Consider the following 19,900-nt stretch of genomic DNA (forward strand, 5'->3'; position numbering starts at 1 on the left):
AATATATGCGCTTTCCCGAAATAAATAAGATCTTGCATTTGTTGCAGACGGGATTTAGCTCGGACGAGTGATCTTATTGACCTTGTTATAAAAAGGATTTAGCCCAGACGGGTAATCCTGATATAATACCTCTCGAGCATACGATATGATTAGGGTTTAGCCTGGACTGGCAATCCTAATTGAACTCTTTTGAGCATATGTTATATAAAGGATTTAGCCTGGATTGGTAATCCTATTATACGATATGTGGCTCGAGAGTGTGTTCCCTGATTAAGTGCCTTAATGGGTACCCTTGAATAAGAATTGACGAATTATGGAATTGTACACCTCGAGTTTACTACTTGAGCATCCATTGGAATTTCAATGATTCAACGGACATAGAACTCTTAACATGGCATGAGAATTTTGAGATGAAATGGTAATGACTTGAAAGGACTATTGTATGATGAGCTCATCTATGTTTACTTGATTGATATGAAGATTTTGGTGACTAACATGTTTGATTGAATGTATGTGTTTAAACAAATTAGCCAAATGGATGGAAAACATGATATTGTATGCTTAGATTTAATAAACGGGATTGGCAAGTTTAGTTTCCGTTATATGAACTTACTAAGCATGTAATGCTTACTCCGTTTTATTTTTCCCTGTTTTATAGTGCTCGGAAGCTCACGAAGGTTGGAAGATCATTAGAGCATCATCACACTATTAACTAGTCATTTTGGGTATACTTAGTAAAATCATTTTGGTATAATGGCATGTATAGGACAACTTAGCCATCAGTGGCTTGAAAATGATGTTTTGTAACTTAGCCATTGGAATGGCTAGTAATGGTTCATTTTGGTATTACTAAATAGATTATTATCATAATATATATACATGTGTTATGTTAAATATATGTGAATCAAATGGTGTTAATGTCTAAGTTAATCCAAGGTAAGTTTATAATCACATAAGCATGTAATGGTATGCCATGTTGAATGATGGAAATTGCCTAATTTGAATGCTTGAAATGGTTGGTATTGGATGTGTGTTTTAAGTGCAGGTCTTGGGTGAAATTTTGAGTGAGAAATAAAGCTAAAAATGGCTTCATTTTGTCCACACGGACAGACACACAGGCGTGTGTCTAGACCGTGTGTGACACACGGCCTGGTAATATGGGTATGTGGTTAGGCCGTGCGTCTCCTGCACCTTAATTTTGAGAAACAGAATGCTCAGAATTGAGCACACGGGCAGAGACATGAGCTTGTGTCTCAGCCGTGTGTGCTACACCGGCGTGTGTCTTGGCCATGTGAAACCTGCACCTAATTTTGAATTAAATTAATTAACCACACGGCCTAGCACATGGGCGTGTGGCATGGTCGTGTGTGCAAGTCAGAGAGTTACACGGGGTTGAACACGGCCTGTAGCACGGGCATGTCCTAGGATCACATGGGCATGTCCCTCGGACCATACGGACGTGTGAACCCTGCACCTTTGAAAAATTTTGCAATTTCGCAAAAAATTCTTAGAGGTTCTGATTAAGTCCTAACTCGATCCTAATGCTCGTATTTTGTAACCCCTCTAGCCTATATTCATCGCCGAAACAGGGTTACGGAACATTACCGAATATTACAGATCAAATATGAACATTACATAATTATCTAACAAACATATTATTTCTCATATAATATCCCAATCAATTCAATTACTTCATTCAAATCAAATCTATTGTTCATCCTGAAACATACTATTTATAATCTTAATATAGTACAAAGATTATATATATATATATTCAATAACATTTAATAACATATTTTGCAACACTTTTCAAAATGACAAATACAAATGTCCTAGGTACATGCTATTACCAAAAAGATATGTACTTCACCACAATGAGTTCGGAATTGGCCTTGGATGCTAATTCAACAATTCGACTTTAACCTAACCTGTACACGGAAACAAATCATACGCTGAGTATAAAAATCAATAGTATTTCTAGAATCTGAATACTTTAGAGAAAATAATATTATAAAGCATACACATTTTATCATACGGTAGACATAGTTTTACAAATAATCATTTCATAGATAAAGCATTTGTAGTCATTCTATTCAATCAATTTGCTATCCAAGATAGCTTTCACTATATGACACAATCATGTGTCTCAAATCACATTTTAATTCATTATTCGATTTCAATCATAACACTGTCTCATTCAATAACCATTCCGTGAACACATGGTTCATACATTTCATTTGCATGTCTCAATTCAATTCATTTATTTACCCCTATTAGCATGACTAAGACTCGAACGGATACACGGATCCAACCAAAACACACCAGTATGGCACCCAGCACCTCATCGGATAATTCGAAGTAATAGAGTGACACCCAGTGTCTCATCGGCCTTGTCGAAGTAAGTTGGTACACAATACCTCATTGAATTTATCTGAAGTAATAATATGACACCCAGTGTCTCATCGACTCGTGGTCGAAGTATCCTTGAACTCTTCCAATCCTATGGCATGCCAACTATATCCGACTTAGCCCGATACAGTTAATAGGGTTTTCAATCCACTTTTCAATTTCCAATCAATACACATAAACTCATAATTCAATTCGATTAAATTTTCATATTTCAATACAATCAACATCCAATATCCACATTCACATTAATCACAAATTCACTTTCATTCAATTCAATATCAACAATACTAATACTCACCTTAGTTTCACTTATTATGCATATTAATTAATAAATATAACAAATAATTATTAGATTCGGATTATAGAAATACAAACCAGAAATTCCGAGCTATTCCACGTTGACTTTATCTTTCCCATTTTTAGTCAAGGATTTTGGTACGACGTTAGCTATGGATTTAAAACAATTAAAATTCATCAATACAACACAATTCAATAACAATTAAAATTCATCAATACAACGCAATTCAATCTCATATTAAATATTTCAATTTTTATCTAACATTTACCTAAATTCCAATTTAGTCCCTAAACCGAGACGAACTTTATTTCTCACATTTAATTCTTTATTTTCATGCAAATTCCACTTTAGACTAAATTCAACTCCCTATTTTCACATAAATTCTTAAATTTTGAATTTTTCACAATTTAGTCCGTATTACACAAAATTTACAATGTATTCTACAATTCAATCATTTTTCATTTCTAACTTGAAAATCTATCAATTTTGTCCCTAATACTCTAATTATTCAACATAGACAGCATTTAAAAACTCAATAATTTCTAAATTTTTTACATGAGTTGGGTAGCATTTAATACCAGGATTCTAAAAACATACAAATTACAGGAAAATGGACAAATGTAACTTACTAATTGAGCTTAGAACCCTTGAAAATCCTAGCCTTTTCTCCTTTCTTTCTCTTTTTCTTTTCTTTCTTTCCTTCTCTGTTTCATTTCTGCTTTAGCTTTCTTTTTCTTTTTCTATTTCTATTTATTTATTCTTTCTTTATTTGTTTTATATAATATATTATAATATAATATAATATAATATAATATATATTTATACTTATATGTTAAGTAAAAGATATTTTAATAATATATATTAAATTTAAAAAAAATCTTCCTTATGCAACCTCATTTATGAGCAATGACATAATTGCTTATTTAGCCCCTTTAATTTTCTTTAATCTATAATTCAACTTTCACCTATATGCAATTTAGTCCTTATACCTAATTACTTTTAATTCAAGCAAATTCACTTAACCGAAACCTAATTAACTACACAACTAGCTTCGTAAATATTTTTAATAAATATTTACAAATCTAATTTATGAGAACTAAGTCTCGGGAATGTATTTTTTTAATTTGATCCTTTTTAATTAATTAACTATCAAAACGTTAAAATTTTCTAACGAAACTTTAATACTAACTCAATGACACTCCGTAAATATTTATAAAAATATTTACAGCTTGGTTTATGAAATCGAGGTCTTGATACCTCAGTTTCAAAACTAATTAATTTGATAAATATTTCTAAAGCACAAATCACTAATTCATAAGCCTTCCTAAATTTACGATTGGCTCATAAATACTAAATAATAATTTATAAGCTCACTTGTCAGATTTTAGTGGTCTCAAACCACTTTTTCTAACATCACTGAAAATTGAGCTGTTACAACTAGAGGTGTTTATGGTAGGTAGAAGCGAGTTCGGTCGGGCTCAACTAAAAAATCATGCCCATTTATTGGGCTCGGTAAGCAGACCCAAAAATGGGCCTAAAATTTTGCCCAAGCCCGACCTAGATAAAAATACTAAAACAGACCTGCCCGACCTACCAGATTAATTTTTATATTATTTTAAATATATATAATACATCAAAAATACTAAAATATCAAAATAAATATTTCTCAACAAATTGAAAATAAATTTTGAAAAATATGTAGACTTAAATAACACTAAGATAAATGCAACTTAACAAGCAAATGCTTCTAAAATAATAAAAAATTTACAAATGCCTTTAAAATAATAAGAAAATTAACAATAAAATAAATTTTATACAATATCCAAACAATAACGACAAAATAATAGCAACATAATAGTAAAATGGTAGCAAAATATGGAGAAAACAACAAGAAAATAACATTAAAAAATAAAAGAATATGCAGATTTTTTTGTCCTTTAGTGAAGTCGGGCCGGGCCGGACTGGATCCGGGCTAAAAATACCTTACCCGAGGCTCGGCCCATTTTTTAAACGGGCCTTATTTTTTTGTCCAAGCCTATTTTTTGGGCCTATATTTTTGCCCAAACCCTCCCACATTTCGGGCGGGCATTCGGGCCGGGCCGGGCCGGGTAGCCCGGCCCATGCACACCTCTAGTTACAACTATCCCCCCTTAAAAATTTATGAATTCAGTCAAACTCTAGCAATAACACCATCCGATAAATAAAACTTTCAACTCTTTCAAAAAAATTTGTGTAATTCAATAGATTAAGAACTTAAGTTGCCTTTACAGTCAAATCGAAAAACTTTCTTCCATGGCAAATTTTTCAGAAACACTTTGTCGCCAACTTGAAACTCTATTTCTTTTCATTTAAAACTCACACAAAATCTCTAACAATCAGAAGTTGCTTTAAACCTATCTTGGATCTCATCCATATTTCTTCTGTTTCACGGATCATATCAACTCTACGTATCTTTTCTTACTAAGCTCAGTCCAATAATATGGAGTTTTACATTTGCAACTACACAGAGTCTTGTATAGTGTCGTTTCAATACTTGACTGAAAACTATTATGATTTGCAATTTAACTAACAACAATTACTTTTTTTCCATTTGCCTTTGAATTCTAAAATATAGCACCAAAGCATTCCTTTAAAAATATGAATAACACATTCGGACTGACTATCAGTCTAAAAACAAAATGCAGTATCAAAAATTTGTAACTGCTTACCCAGAGCTTCTTATAATTTATTCCAAAATCAGGAAGTGAACTGTGGAACCCTATCAAATATATTGGAGACTGACACTCCATAAAACCTGACAATATCGGAAACATATATCTCATTCAATCTATCAAGTGCACTATCCACTCATGCTGAGATAAAATGTATAGAACTTGTCAAACAATTAGTGATTACCCAAATAACATCTTTCTTTTTCAAAGATAAAGGTATTCCCAATATAAAATTTATAATAACTTTATCCTATTTCTGTTCCAATATCATCACTAGCTGTAACAATTCTGAAAGTATCAGTATTTGATATTCTGCTTTAACTTGCTAACATATTAACATTTAAATATAATTTCAGAAACATCACATCTCATTCTGGTTTTCCAATATATCTTTTTCAAATTAGTATACTTCCCGGATGACAGACATTTTACCATTGTGAGTTCCGTATAAAATTTTCTGTACAGGCTCTAAATTCTTCAGTACACAGACTCTATTTCGAAATAGCAGATAATCTTCAGATCCCATCTAATATCCTGAATTAGAATTTGTTTTACTCTATAGCCATTTAACTTATAACTCTTTATCACTTTTCTAGGCTTCACTGATCTGTTGTAGAAACATCGATTTAGCTTTTCTCAACTAAAATTAATCTTTCATAGATAATAGCAATCGGATATTTATTGCTCATAAAACAAACAGAGATTTTTTATTCAGAATATCATCAGCTATATTTACTTTTCCCGAATGATACTCAATTACCAAATTAGAGTCTTTTAATAGTTCAAGCTATTGTGCTGTATCAGATTCAAATCTTTCTATACCATCAGATACTTTAAAGTTTTATGATCAGTATATATATAGTATTTTCACCATATAGATATTGTTGCCAAATTCTCAGTACAAACACAATAATTGACAATTCAAGGTCATATATCGAGTAATTTTTTCTTGTAGTTTTAACTGTCTAAAAGTAGAGGCCATTACTTTGCCTTCCTCTAGCAAAATACAATCTAACCCATTTAATGATGTATCACTATAATAATGAATTTCTTACCTGATTCAGGCTGAACCAAAATTGATGCTTCGGTGCTTCCAACTGATCAAACCTTGCTATCATTTGTCAGTCCATTCAAACCTTAAATCTTTATATAATAGCGATGTCCTTAATACAACTGTCAGAGAAAACCCTTTCACGATAACTAGAAAAGAATCACATAATAAATCTATTTCCATTATCAACACTGAAGTTTTGAATTATTTCGAAGTTACAATCATCAGATAAATCTTAAACCATGGTGTTATAATAAATCCGATGCTTCAACAATATATATATATAGAATGATATCTCAACTTCAATAATGTTTCCCAAATAGAAGAGGAAAACTGAAAGTAGTCCCAATAATAACCAGTGCAGTAATACAACTTCTATAATCTAAGATCCATATCACCGAGCTCCCATGATCAAACCAGGATTTATAATAGTAATAAACTTAATTACCTCTGGCCAATGAATACCTTTTACAGATGAACCATGTTTGATAAATTAAATAATAAGAATGATAAGAAAACCAAGATAATGAAATCCAAGATGAAACTATACTGAATTTCCAAGAATAAAAACCACATTGAATGATAATGAGTTCGATATTATCCCAGAGAAAATTCCAGAAGAAGAATATCACTCATACGCACTAGAAACAGTTGTGATAAAGACAATGTAAATTGCATATATGTAATTCAGAACATCAACCAGTAGAAGTAGAAAATAGCTTCTATCTAACATAATATAAATCTGATTATCAAGTCTTCTGTCTAACATAATAGATTAGAAAACTAAGAAAGATAGAGCAATACCGATCATGAATCAACCAAACTAACAATACTTCCATCTAACGTTATGAATAACCAAACTTTTTATATGATAAGAATCACATCTGAAAATGAACAGTTGTATATACCTCTGAGGATAAAGAACATATAGAACACCCAGAAGAGATCGATGCAAGATACCCGACTATAACAACTGCATTCAGATATTTTTGCAATTTCAACGCTATCCCACTGACTACTAAAATAATCAATAATCTCATATTATCCCAATCACTAAAGAAATCAATTCAGAAGAAATTCTGATTAACCCATTCTTTAAATACCATACCTGAATAAATCGATTACTCGTGAATAACTTCTTCTTTAATAGCAGCATTGCGTATCCCGAATAATCTTCAAAATAATCTGATATCTCCTCTAGAACTATCCTACTACCTAACTTCTTCCTTAATAGCAACATTGCATGTCCCGAGTAATCTTCAAAATAATCTGCTATCTCTTCTAGAACTGTCATTACTTGCTAACCCATTCTTAGTTCTTACCACATTATTAATTACTTCGCCACTGAACTCTTCGATTTCCTACTTATGAATTTAATCAATATAAATCTTATGAATTCTATTGTATAAGACATACAGGAAAGGGGGTGGAGGTCGTAAAGCCTCAAAATTTGATTCTTCTATATTCACACGTATAATATAACATTTATCATCAACATAATCATCATAATCATTTGACATTTTCAACTATAAAACAATATATATATATATATATATATATATATCAGCATCTAAATCCTGACTCAATTTGACTCAATTATGGCATGTACCTCTAGACTTAATTCCAAGCTCGATTTAGTTCGAAAATCGATTAAATCTGAATAGCTCTTATACCACTAATTGTAACACCCCCAACCCATATCCGTCGCCAGAACAAGGTTACGGAGCATTACCTAATATTTCGGATCAAATATGAACATTACATAATTATCTAACAAACATATTATTTCCATATAATATCTTAATCAATTCAATTACTTCATTCAAATCAAATCTAATTTTCATACCAAAACATACTATTTATAATTTTAATATAGTACATAAAAATTATATATATATTCAATAACATTTTATAACATATTTTGCAACACTTTCAAAATGACAAATACAAATGTCCTAGGTATATGCCATTACCAAAAAGATATGTACTTCACCACAATGAGTTCGGGATTGGCCTTGGATGCTAATTCAACAATTCAACTTTAACCTAACTCGTATGCGAAACAAACCGTATAATCGAGTATAAAACTTCATGGTATTTCTATAATCAATACTTTAGAAAAATAATATTATAAAGCATACACATTTTATCATATGGTAGACATAGTTTTACAAATAATCATTTCATAGATAAAGCATTTGTACTCATTCTATTCAATCAATTTGCTATCCCAGATAGCTTTCACTATATGGCACAATCATGTGTCTCAAATCACATTTCAATCCATTCTTCGATTTTAATCATAGCACTGTCTCATTCAATAACCATTCCGTGAACGCATGGTTCATACATTTCATTTTCATGTCTCAATTCAATTCATTTATTTACATCTATTAACATGATTCGGACTCGAACGGATACACGGATCCAACCAAAACACACCAGTATGGCACCCAGTGCCTCATTGGATAATTCGAAGTAATAGAGTGACACCTAGTGTCTCATCGGCCTTGTCGAAGTAAGTTGGTACCCAACACCTCATCGAATTTATCCGAAGTAATAATATGACACCTAATGTCTCATCGACTTGTGGTCGAAGTATCCTTGAACTCTTTCAATCCTATGGCATGCCAACTATATCCGACTTAGCCCGATACAGTTAATAGGGTTTTCAATTCAGTTTTCAATTTCCAATCAATACACATAAACTCATAATTCAACTCGATTAAATTTTCATATTTCAATGCAATCAACATCCAATATCCACATTCACATTAATCACAAATTCACTTTGATTCAATTCAATATCAACATTACCAATACTTACCTTAGTTTCACTTATTATGCATATTAAATAATAAATATAACAAATAATTATTAGATTTGGATTATAGATATACAAACCAGAAATTCCGAGCTATTCCACATGGACTTTCTCTTTCTCGTTTTTAGTCAAGGATTCCAGTACGACGTTAGCTACGGAATTAAAACAATTAAAATTTATCAATACATTACAATTCAATCTCATATTAAATATTTCAATTTTTATCTAACATTTGCCTAAATTTCAATTTAGTCCCTAAACCGAGACTAACTTTATTTCTCACATTTAATTCTTTATTTTCATGCAAATTCCACTTTAGACTAAATTCAACTCCCTATTTTCACATAAATTCCTAAATTTTGAATTTTTCATAATTTAGTCCGTATTAAACAAAATTTACAATGTATTCTACAATTCAATCCTTTTTTTATTTCTAACTTGAAAATCTATCAATTTTGTCCCTAATACTCTAATTATTCAACATAGACAACATTTAAAAACTCAATAATTTCTAAAATTTTGACATGGGTTGGGTAGCATTTAATATCGGGATTCCAAAAACATAAAAATTACAAGAAAAAAGGACTAAATTGACTTACCAATTGAGCTTGAAACCTTTGAAAATCCTTGCTTTTTCTCATTTCGTTCTCTTCTTCTTTTCTTTCTTTCCTTCTCTCGCGTTTACGCTTTAGCTTTCTATTTCTATTTATTTATTCTTTCTTTATTTCTTTTATATAATATAATATAATATAATATAATATAATATAATATATATTTATACTAATTTGTTAAGTAAAAGATATTTTAATAATATATATATTAAGTTCAAAAAAAAAATCTTCCTTATGTAGCCTCATTTATGAGCAATGACATAATTGCTTATTTAGCTCCTTTAATTTTTCTTTAATCTATAATTCAACTTTCATCCTATATGCAATTTAGTCCTTATACCTAATTACTTTTAATTCAAGCAAATTCACTTAACCGAAACCTAATTAACTACACAACTAGCTTCGCAAATATTTTTAAAAAATATTTATGGATCTGATTTATGAGAACTGAGTCTCGGGAATGCATTTTTTTAATTTGATCCTTTTTAATTAATTAACTATCAAAACGTTAAAATTTCCTAACGAAACTTTAATACTAACTCAATGACACTCCATAAATATTTATAAAAATATTTACAGCTCAGTTTATAAAATCGAGGTCTTGACAGCTCGGTTTCAAAACTAATTAATTTGATAAATATTTCTAAAGCACAAATCACTAATTCATAAGCCTTACTAAATTTACGATTGGCTCATAAATACTAAATAATAATTTATAAGCTCACTTGTCAAATTTTAGTGGTCTCGAAACACTTTTTCTAACATCACTGAAAATTGAGTTGTTACATATTGGACCTCGAGGGTCCAATTGAGGGACGTTTTGAATGTTCTCGGCTAATGAATAGTAATTTACATAAATTATTTGTAAAATGTTTTGAAAGTTCTGATAATGCTTTGAAACCCTGTTCTGATGACGGATGCGAGTTAGGGGTGTTACATTTAGTGGTATCAAAGCTACGGTTTAGCCAATTCTCGGATTTAACGTAGCAAACACGAGTTTAGTTATACATGCCATTATATAAATTATGATAGTGTGATGACTCTTGATCAATTTAAATGTGTTTTTCATATATTAATGTCATCCAAGCAAGCTAGAGCTGAATCCGAGGAAGCTGAGAGCAATGGTTCAGCTTCAGTTCAAAGAGTTGCGTCTGCATCTGGTAGTGAAAGGCTCGGGTCTGAGGGCTGAAGTGATGAGGCAAAACAGGCTTTCTTTCCAATGATGAATGAATGGTTTACACAGTACTTGAGAGTAAACTCTGTTATACAACGACCTCCTCCACTTGCTTCCCAGCCTATTTCTGATGTACCACAAGGTGCTGGACCTGTTAGAATTGGTAAAACTCTGATAGATAAAATTCGTAAGCATGGGGTAGAAGAATTTAGAGTTACCGCAGATGATTATCTGGAAAGGGCTGAATTTTGGTTGGAAAATTCCATCCGAGTTTTTGATGAATTATCTTGTACGCCTGCTGAATGTTTGAAATATGCAGTATCTCTACTGAGAGATACAGCTTATCATTGGTGGAATACCATAAATTCCGTGGTACTAAGAGAGAATGTTACATGGGAATTCTTCCAAACTGAATTCAGGAAGAAATATGTTAGTCAGAGATTTATGGATCAAAAAAAGAAAGAATTTTTAGAACTCAAACAGGGAAACATGACTGTATCCAAATATGAAAGGGAATTTGTTTGGTTGAACAAGTATGCTAGAGAATGGGTTCTAACCGAGGCTAAAATGTGTAAACGCTTTAAAGAAGGTTTAAATGAAGACATTAAATTGTTGATTAGAATTCTCAAAATAAAGGAATCTGTAGTGTTAGACGGTTGAGCACGCAAAGTTGAGGAATTGAGTAAGGAAAAACGACAAGCTGAAAGAGAGGCTTGGGTTTTTGGAAAAAGAACTATGAGTAAGTCACAATCATTTGCTTCTAAGAAATTAAAGAGGTATTATGATCGTGTTACCACCTCTATGGGATATTTTGGAAGAGAGCGGGGCTCTCAACGTTTTAACACGAGGTCTTCATCTCCATCTGTGACCAGTGTGGGTAGTGTTGGTAATCCCAAATTGAAATGTAAACATTGTAACAAATTTCATCATAGAGAATGTCGATCTAGAAATTGAGCTTGTTTTGGATGTGGTTCACTTGAGCATTTTCTTAGAGATTGTCCAGATAAAGTTGAAAAGGAGATAGAACTAGCTCCAAAGTCGAGTAATCTTATCTCGAGGGGCAGACCACCCCGCCATCTTGGCAATGTTGGTGGTAATCGAGGTACTACCAAGGATACAGCAGTTAGATCTGAGACAAGAGCACCTGCAAGAACATATGTTATTCTTGCTAGAAAAGATGCCTCTGCACCAACGTGATTACTGGTACATTCTCTACTTGATACTGATATTACTGCTTTGATTGATACTGGTTCCACACATTCATATATATGCACGAACCTAGTGCCTATTAAAAATTTACCTGTTGAATTAATTGAATTTGTGGTTAAAGTTTCAAACTCCCGAGCCAGTGTATTATGGTGGATAAAGTTTGTAAGAACTGTCTGTTGATGGTAAAAGGTTATTGCTTTTCAACTGTCTTGATGTTATTGCCATTTGATAAATTTGATGTGATTTTGGGAATGAATTGGTTAACTCGATATGATGCAGTGGTGAATTGTAAACAGAAATATATTGTATTGAAAAGTGAGAATGGTGAATTACTTCATGTTGAATCTGATAAATTGGATGGATTGCCTAATGTGATTTTAGCAATGTCAGCACATAAATATGCTAGAAAAAGTTATGACGCTTATCTCACATATCTGTTGGATACTAAAGTATTTGAGTCAAAGCTTCAGTCAGTACCAGTTGTATGTGAATTTCTTGATGTATTCCTAGAAGAATTACCTGGTTTACCATCAGAAAGAGAAGTGGAATTCTCTATAGATCTTGTTCTGTGTACAACACCTATATCTATAGCACCTTAAAGAATAGCTCCTACTGAATTGAAAGAGCTAAAAGTACAGTTGTAAAAATTGATTGACAGAGGTTTTGCTCGACCTAGTTTCTCACCGTGGAGTACGCCGGTTTTGTTTGTAAAGAAGAAAGATAGATCGTTGAGGCTGTGCATTGTTTGTAGACAGCTCAACAAAGTTACAATAAAGAACAAGTATCCATTGCCTCGGATGGATGACTTGTTTGACCAATTAAAATGTGCCACTGTATTTTCAAAGATTGGTCTCCGGTCTGGTTACTATCAATTATGAGTAAAAGAATCGGATGTACGAAAGACAACTTTTAGAACCAAATATGGACACTATGAGTTTCTTGTGATACCATTCGGCTTGACAAATGCACCTGCAATGTTTATGGATCTGATGAACAAAATTTTCAGTCCATATTTAGATAGGTTTATGGTGGTATTTATTGATGATATTTTGGTTTACTCTCAGAATGAAAATTAGCATGCTGAGCATTTGAGAATAGTGTTGCAAACTCTACGAGAGAAACAATTGTATGCCAAATTCAGTAAATCTGAATTTTGGCTACGAGAGTTAGTTTTCTTGGGCATATAGTATCTGCTAAAGGTGTCATAGTAGACCCGAATAAAATTTCAGCCATTTTTAATTGGAAGCCACCGAAGAATGTGTCTGAAGTCTGAAGTTTTCTAGGACTAGCTAGTTATTATTGGAGATTTGTAAAAAGTTTTTTAATGATAGCTTCCTCAATGACTCATCTGTTACAAAAAGATGTAAAGTTTGAGTGGACTGAAAAATGCCAGTAGAGTTTTGACAGATTAAAGGCTTTATTGACAAAAGCACCTGTGTTAGTCCAACTTGAATCGGGTAAGGAATTTATAGTTTATAGTGATGCATCATTGAATGATTTAGGCTGTGTATTGATACAAGAAAGTAAAGTAGTAGCCTATGCTTCAAGACAGCTAAAACCACATGAAAAGAAGTACCCGACACACAATCTTGAATTGGCAGCCATAATGTTTGCATTGAAAATCTGGTAGCATTACTTGTTTGGTGAAAAATGTCATTATTTACTGATCATAAAAGTCTGGAATATTTGATGTCATAGGAAGATTTGAATTTGAGACAGGGCAGATGGCTTAAGTTATTGAAAGATTATGATCTTGTTATTGACTACCGTCCGGGAAAGCCAACATAGTGGCAGATGCTTTGAGCAAAAAATCCCTGTATACTTTGCGAGCAATGAACACTCGATTGTCGTTGTCTGATGATGGTTCAATCATAGCTGAGTTAAAAGCTAGACCAATGTTTTTACAATAAATCTCAGAAGCTCAGAAAAATGATAGTAAGTTGTAAGCAAAACGGGTACCCAAGTGAATCGACTCCTGACTCCAAATTTTAGATCAAGATTAATGGTTGTTTGTTATTCAGAAGTAGAGTATGTGTACCGAAAAGTTCAGAACTAGTACAAAAGATTTTGAATGCAGCTCACAATAGTAACATGTCTATACATCCTGGTAGTAATAAAATGTATAATGTTTTGAAAAAGATCTATTGTGGCCGGAAATGTAACGAGATATTTCTGAGTTCGTATCTAAGTGTTTGATATGTCAGCAAGTAACATGTAACAACCCAAAATCCGTGGACACCGAAAAAGTGGGTTATCAGGCCTCTGTCTTAGTAAACCGAATCAATAAATAATTATTAGGAGTAATTATGAGTCTAATAGTGTGTTTAATTAGATTTTTATTTAGTGAATTTAGCTTAATTTAAAGTAATTAGGAAAAAGGATCAAATTGAATAAAGAGTGAAAGTCTAATTATAGATTAAAAGAAAGTAAAAAGGGGTAAAATGGCAATTAAGCCATTTAGCATAGTTGAAAGGAATAAAATCTAAGATTTTATTTGTTTTAATTATATAATTAATGATATTTAAATATAATTTATATTATATGAATTTATGATAATTAAATTATAATGATATTATATTATTAAATAAATCAAACTATGCCACTTGTATGGATATGATAAAATACATGTGTAATATATGTATTTGTACATTTGTAATATAATTGTATATATATTTTCTTAAATTTTAAGTAAAAGATATTTATTAATTAAATTATTATATTATAAGATTTTTTTATTTGATAAAGTAGTTAGATTAAGACAAATGTAAGGTTATGATAAGGTACAAATGTATTAATTATATTTGTTATTAAAAAATATTTTATAATTATTAATTAACTTAAATATAAAATAAAGTAAATGAAATAAAAAGAAAAGAAAACATAAAAACAAAAGAGACAAAGCTAAAAGTAACAGAGGCCATTTCGAAACAGAGTAGGAAAGAAAAAAGAAAGAAAGAAGAAAGGGAAAATTAAGGTTTTAAAGCTTGAAGTTTAATTGGTAAGTTTAATCAAGTCCTTTCCTTATAAATTTGATGTTTTTGGAATCCTAGAGTGAAATACTCTTGGATTTAAGTTGAAATTTTGAAAGTTAATAGATTTTTTAGTAGGGTTTATGTTAAACAAATGATGGAATTGGGGGTTTATTTGATAGAAATTTTGATTGGAATTGAATAAAGGATTGAATCGTAAACTAAGCTATAAGTTTTGAGTTTTAGGGATTAAATTAAAATAAATTCGAAATTATGAAAATATGATAAAAATTAGATAGTTAAATGTGAGTTTGGCAAGAAATTGAGTAGCAAAAAGGTATGAATTGAGAAAGAAAAATATAAAGGTTTAGTTAGGATTAAATTGGAATTAAAGTAAAAGTTAGATAAAAATTTCAACAATTAAATTGTGTTGTGTTAATGATTGTGAAATTATTCTAATTGTTCGTAACTAATATTGAGCTTGAAGCATCGGCCCAAAAAGGAAAAGAAAAGATCGTTGAGGATTAAATCCGAAGAGAATTCTGGTTTGTATCATTATAATTCAAACTTTATCATTATTATGTGTTTAATTTACTAATTATGTGTGGTAAGTATTTTAAGGTAAGTGTTTAGTAAAATGATAAATTTATGATTGGGTACTGAAATTGAGACTAATACTAAACTGAATTATGGAATACTGAATATTGTTTTGAGTACTAAATTGAATTCCGAAGTTACTGAATATTGTTATGTGTACTGCATTGAACTGTGAAATTACTGAAGTAATGAATTATTGCAATACTGTGAAACTGATTGAAATAAGGAATTATATTTGATACTAAACTGAGATGGAAATTATACTGAAAAGTGAATTATATACCCTATTAACTAGTCGGGCTAGTCGGATATAGTTGGCATGCCATAGGACAAGGAAAAGTACGGGTTTTTTTAAACTATCGATCGGGCACTTATGTGCCGATTCTCGTTACTATTATCATCTCATTATCGATTCGACACTTTGTGTGTAGAATATCATTACCATTATCATTCTGATTCAACACTTTATGTGTTGAATCTTTATCTTATCTTATTACTACTACTATTCTTGATTACTATTTAGGTATTATGTACCGTTAAGGCATAATATGCCGTACTGGTGTGTTGGTTGGAATCCGTGTATCCATTGAGTCCGAGTCAAGTTAATAGGGACAAATGAAATAAATTTACTGATAAAACAAAATTTGAATGATATGGCATATGTGAAATGTGAGAATTGAAATAAAGAAACAAGAATGGTATATATATAATCAAATGACAACATAAAAAGATTGAATTGTTCATTAAGTAATGATAATTGTAATGTAAAATTATGTGTGTGATTTAATGTATTTAATTATAAATTGAATTATAGTGATACCACTGAGTATATGTATACTTAGCGTAAAGGTTGTAGAAGTCAAGTACTGAACCAGCATCCAAAGCTAGACCCGACTTTCAGCAAACTTTTGGTGATGCATATTTTCTTTTGGTAATGTGGCATGCACATAGGATGTGTATAAAGGTTATTATGTTTTGAATATAAATGGTTAACAATGTTAGTACTATAAGTCTAAGAATTATAATAAAAGAAGTTTATCCATTTCAATTTAATTAGTACATTGATAAATTTAAATTGATATTATATTGATTGAGTTTGATTAGAAGGTATTTAGAATAGAAAATGAGTATGTGAAATGAGTTGGCTGAATTGGTTATGTTTGAAATGGATATGGTTTTAATTGCAGGGGATTTTATGTAAAAATAAGCAGAAATGCTATCGAAATTTATATAAAAAAATTTTTAGGAGTACTTGAATGAGTCCCGTTTCACTTTTAATACACGTTTTAGACTTTGAGAGTTCATTATAGGGACTTAGTTATTAAATTATACTATGAATGTTATTTTATTTGTGAATTATTTGTAAGTTTCCTGATATGTCCGGTAATGCCTTGTAACCTTGTTCCGGCGACGGTTCAGGGTTAGGGGGTGTTATTTAACAGCAGAACATCAGTTGCCTCCTAGACTATTGCAACCGGTTACGATACCAAAATGGAAATGGGGAAGAATTACTATGGACTTTGTAATGGGATTACCCTTGTCTCCAATGAAGAAAGATGCCATTTGGGTAATTGTTGATCAGTTGACAAAGTTTGCACACTTTATTCCGGTACGAATGGATTATTCCTTGGATAGATTGGCTGAATTATATGTTTCTGAGATTGTGAGATTTCATGGAGTGTTTGTCTCCATTATTTTAGATAGAGATCCTCGGTTTACTTCTCAATTCTATAGTAAATTGTTAGAAGCTCTAGGTACTCAATTGCACTTTAGCACTACATTTCATCCGCAGATAGATGGTCAATCTGCACGGGTAATACATGTAACAACTCGATTTTGGGCCTAGTCAGAACAGTGGTTTCGGAACCACTAACCCAAAATCATAGAAATTATTTTTAATATTATTTTATGTGTTATAGTATATTTATATTAGTGCATGAAAATTTTGGTGAAATAATTTTAGTTATTGCATGCTTAATTTTGAAAAAGGGACTAAATCGCATAAAGTGCGAAAGTTTTGTTCTACTAGCTAAAGGTGTCAAATAGCTATAGAACATTAAATTAGGGGTCTTTATTAAGTAAATAGACCATAAATATGTTAGTGACTGACCAAAGAGACAAAAATATTGTAGAGTCAAAGTTAGGTAAAATGTTGGTGATTAATTTGACTAAGAAATAAAATAAAATAAGGAGAAAAAGATATCAACTCTCATCTTCCTCCTCTCCACCGAAAAATACTAGAAAAATAAGGGTTTTAGAAGCTTGAAATTTCAGCAACTCTTTACCTTTGCAAGTAAGTGATTTTGATGGTATTTCTTGATGATTTTTGTACTTTTGGGACCCTTGTAGCATAATCTAGCTAATGAGGGGACTATTTTGCAAAATGGTTGAAAGTATAGGGTTTTTCCATGTGATTATTCATATTTTTTGCTGAATTTTTATGGAAGAAAATGAATCTTGGTTGTTAAATAAGCAACTTTTGTTAAGTAGTTTTCATGAAAACGCTAACTAGGGACCATTTTGTATAAGTTATAAATTATGTGGTAAATGTCTGAAATAATTGAAATTGTGATATGTTATAGGCTTAAAATAGTTTTGGCTAAGCTTGGTTAATGAGGAAATTTGATAAAAATCAATTTACGAGCCTAGGAGTAAAATTATAATTTTGTGAAAGTCTAGGGGCAAAATGGTCATTTTGCCAAAATATGAATTATGAAATGAATTGATTAATATGATGATTAAATTAGTGAATTTTTATCATTTTAGATCAAGAAATACAAAATTCGGGCCTAGATCGAGGGAAGGCTAAGCAAGTAGATTAAATTCAACTAGTCGCCCACTTTTTTTATACCAAGGTAAGTTGTACATAAGTAAGACAACTTTATCGCTATTATGTGTTGAATGATCGATTTTGCATAATATGGTTGAATATGATTATGAATAATGCATGATGAAATTAATGTGGTAAATTCCCGGTTGAGCCTAAGAATAGATTGGATATCCATGCCATGACATTTGGGTGATATGTGTGCTAGTGTAAAACCATATCTGGGGCATGGCATCTACCACGATATGAGAGTCAGTGTAAGACCATGTTTGGAACATGGTATCAGCAATGTAATGAGAGCCAGTGTAAGACCATGTCTGGGACATGACATCGGCATTGATATGTGCACTAGTGTAAGACCATGTCTGGGACATGGCATCGGCCATGATATGAGAGCCAGTGTAAGACCATGTTTGGAATATGGCAGCATCAATGTAATGAGAGCCAATGTAAGACCATGTCTAGGACATGGCATCGGTATTGATATGTGCGCTAGTGTAAGACGATGTCTGAGACATGGTATCAGCCACATTATGAGAGCCAATGTAAGACCATGTCTGAGACACGACATCAACATTGAGACGAGAGCTAGTGTAAGACCATGTCTGGGACATGGCATCGGCCTCGACATGTGAGCTAGTGTAAGACCATGTTTGGAACATGGCATCGGTAATTCACCCTCTTGTGTAAAGCTTGTCAGATATCCTTTAGTATTCTAAATGGTTTCACAGGTTATTTTAAAGCTTATGATAATGATATGGAATGATATAATCATGTTGTGAGTGGTACATGTTCTTATTCGAAACTCATGAGATAAGAGTCTAGTTATGATGTCTTAATGGTAAGAATAACATGAGTAAGTTCTATCTATGAAAATGATTTTGAAATCTTTGGCTTATATTTGTGATGTATAAGTATGTGGTGATATCTACCTTTGTGCACTCAAGAATGTTGTGTTGATTTATTATATGTTATATGTTTTAAATATGAGTTGTTGACGTTGTTATTTATTTACATGCAATTTACTAAGGTTTATGCTTACTCCCTCTCCTTTTCATTTTCTTATAGTGGCACCAAGCTAGTATCGGGGATCAAGGGATGTCGGAGGCATCGATCACACTATCACCTGAAGCTTTGGTATAGCTAGTTTAATATTTTGATTTTGGCATGTATAGGGACTTGAATCTTTTGTTTAGTGTCATGTTAGTTTAGCCACAAGA

Source organism: Gossypium arboreum, chromosome 8 (genome assembly GCF_025698485.1).
Source record: "Gossypium arboreum isolate Shixiya-1 chromosome 8, ASM2569848v2, whole genome shotgun sequence".
NCBI lineage: Eukaryota > Viridiplantae > Streptophyta > Magnoliopsida > Malvales > Malvaceae > Gossypium > Gossypium arboreum.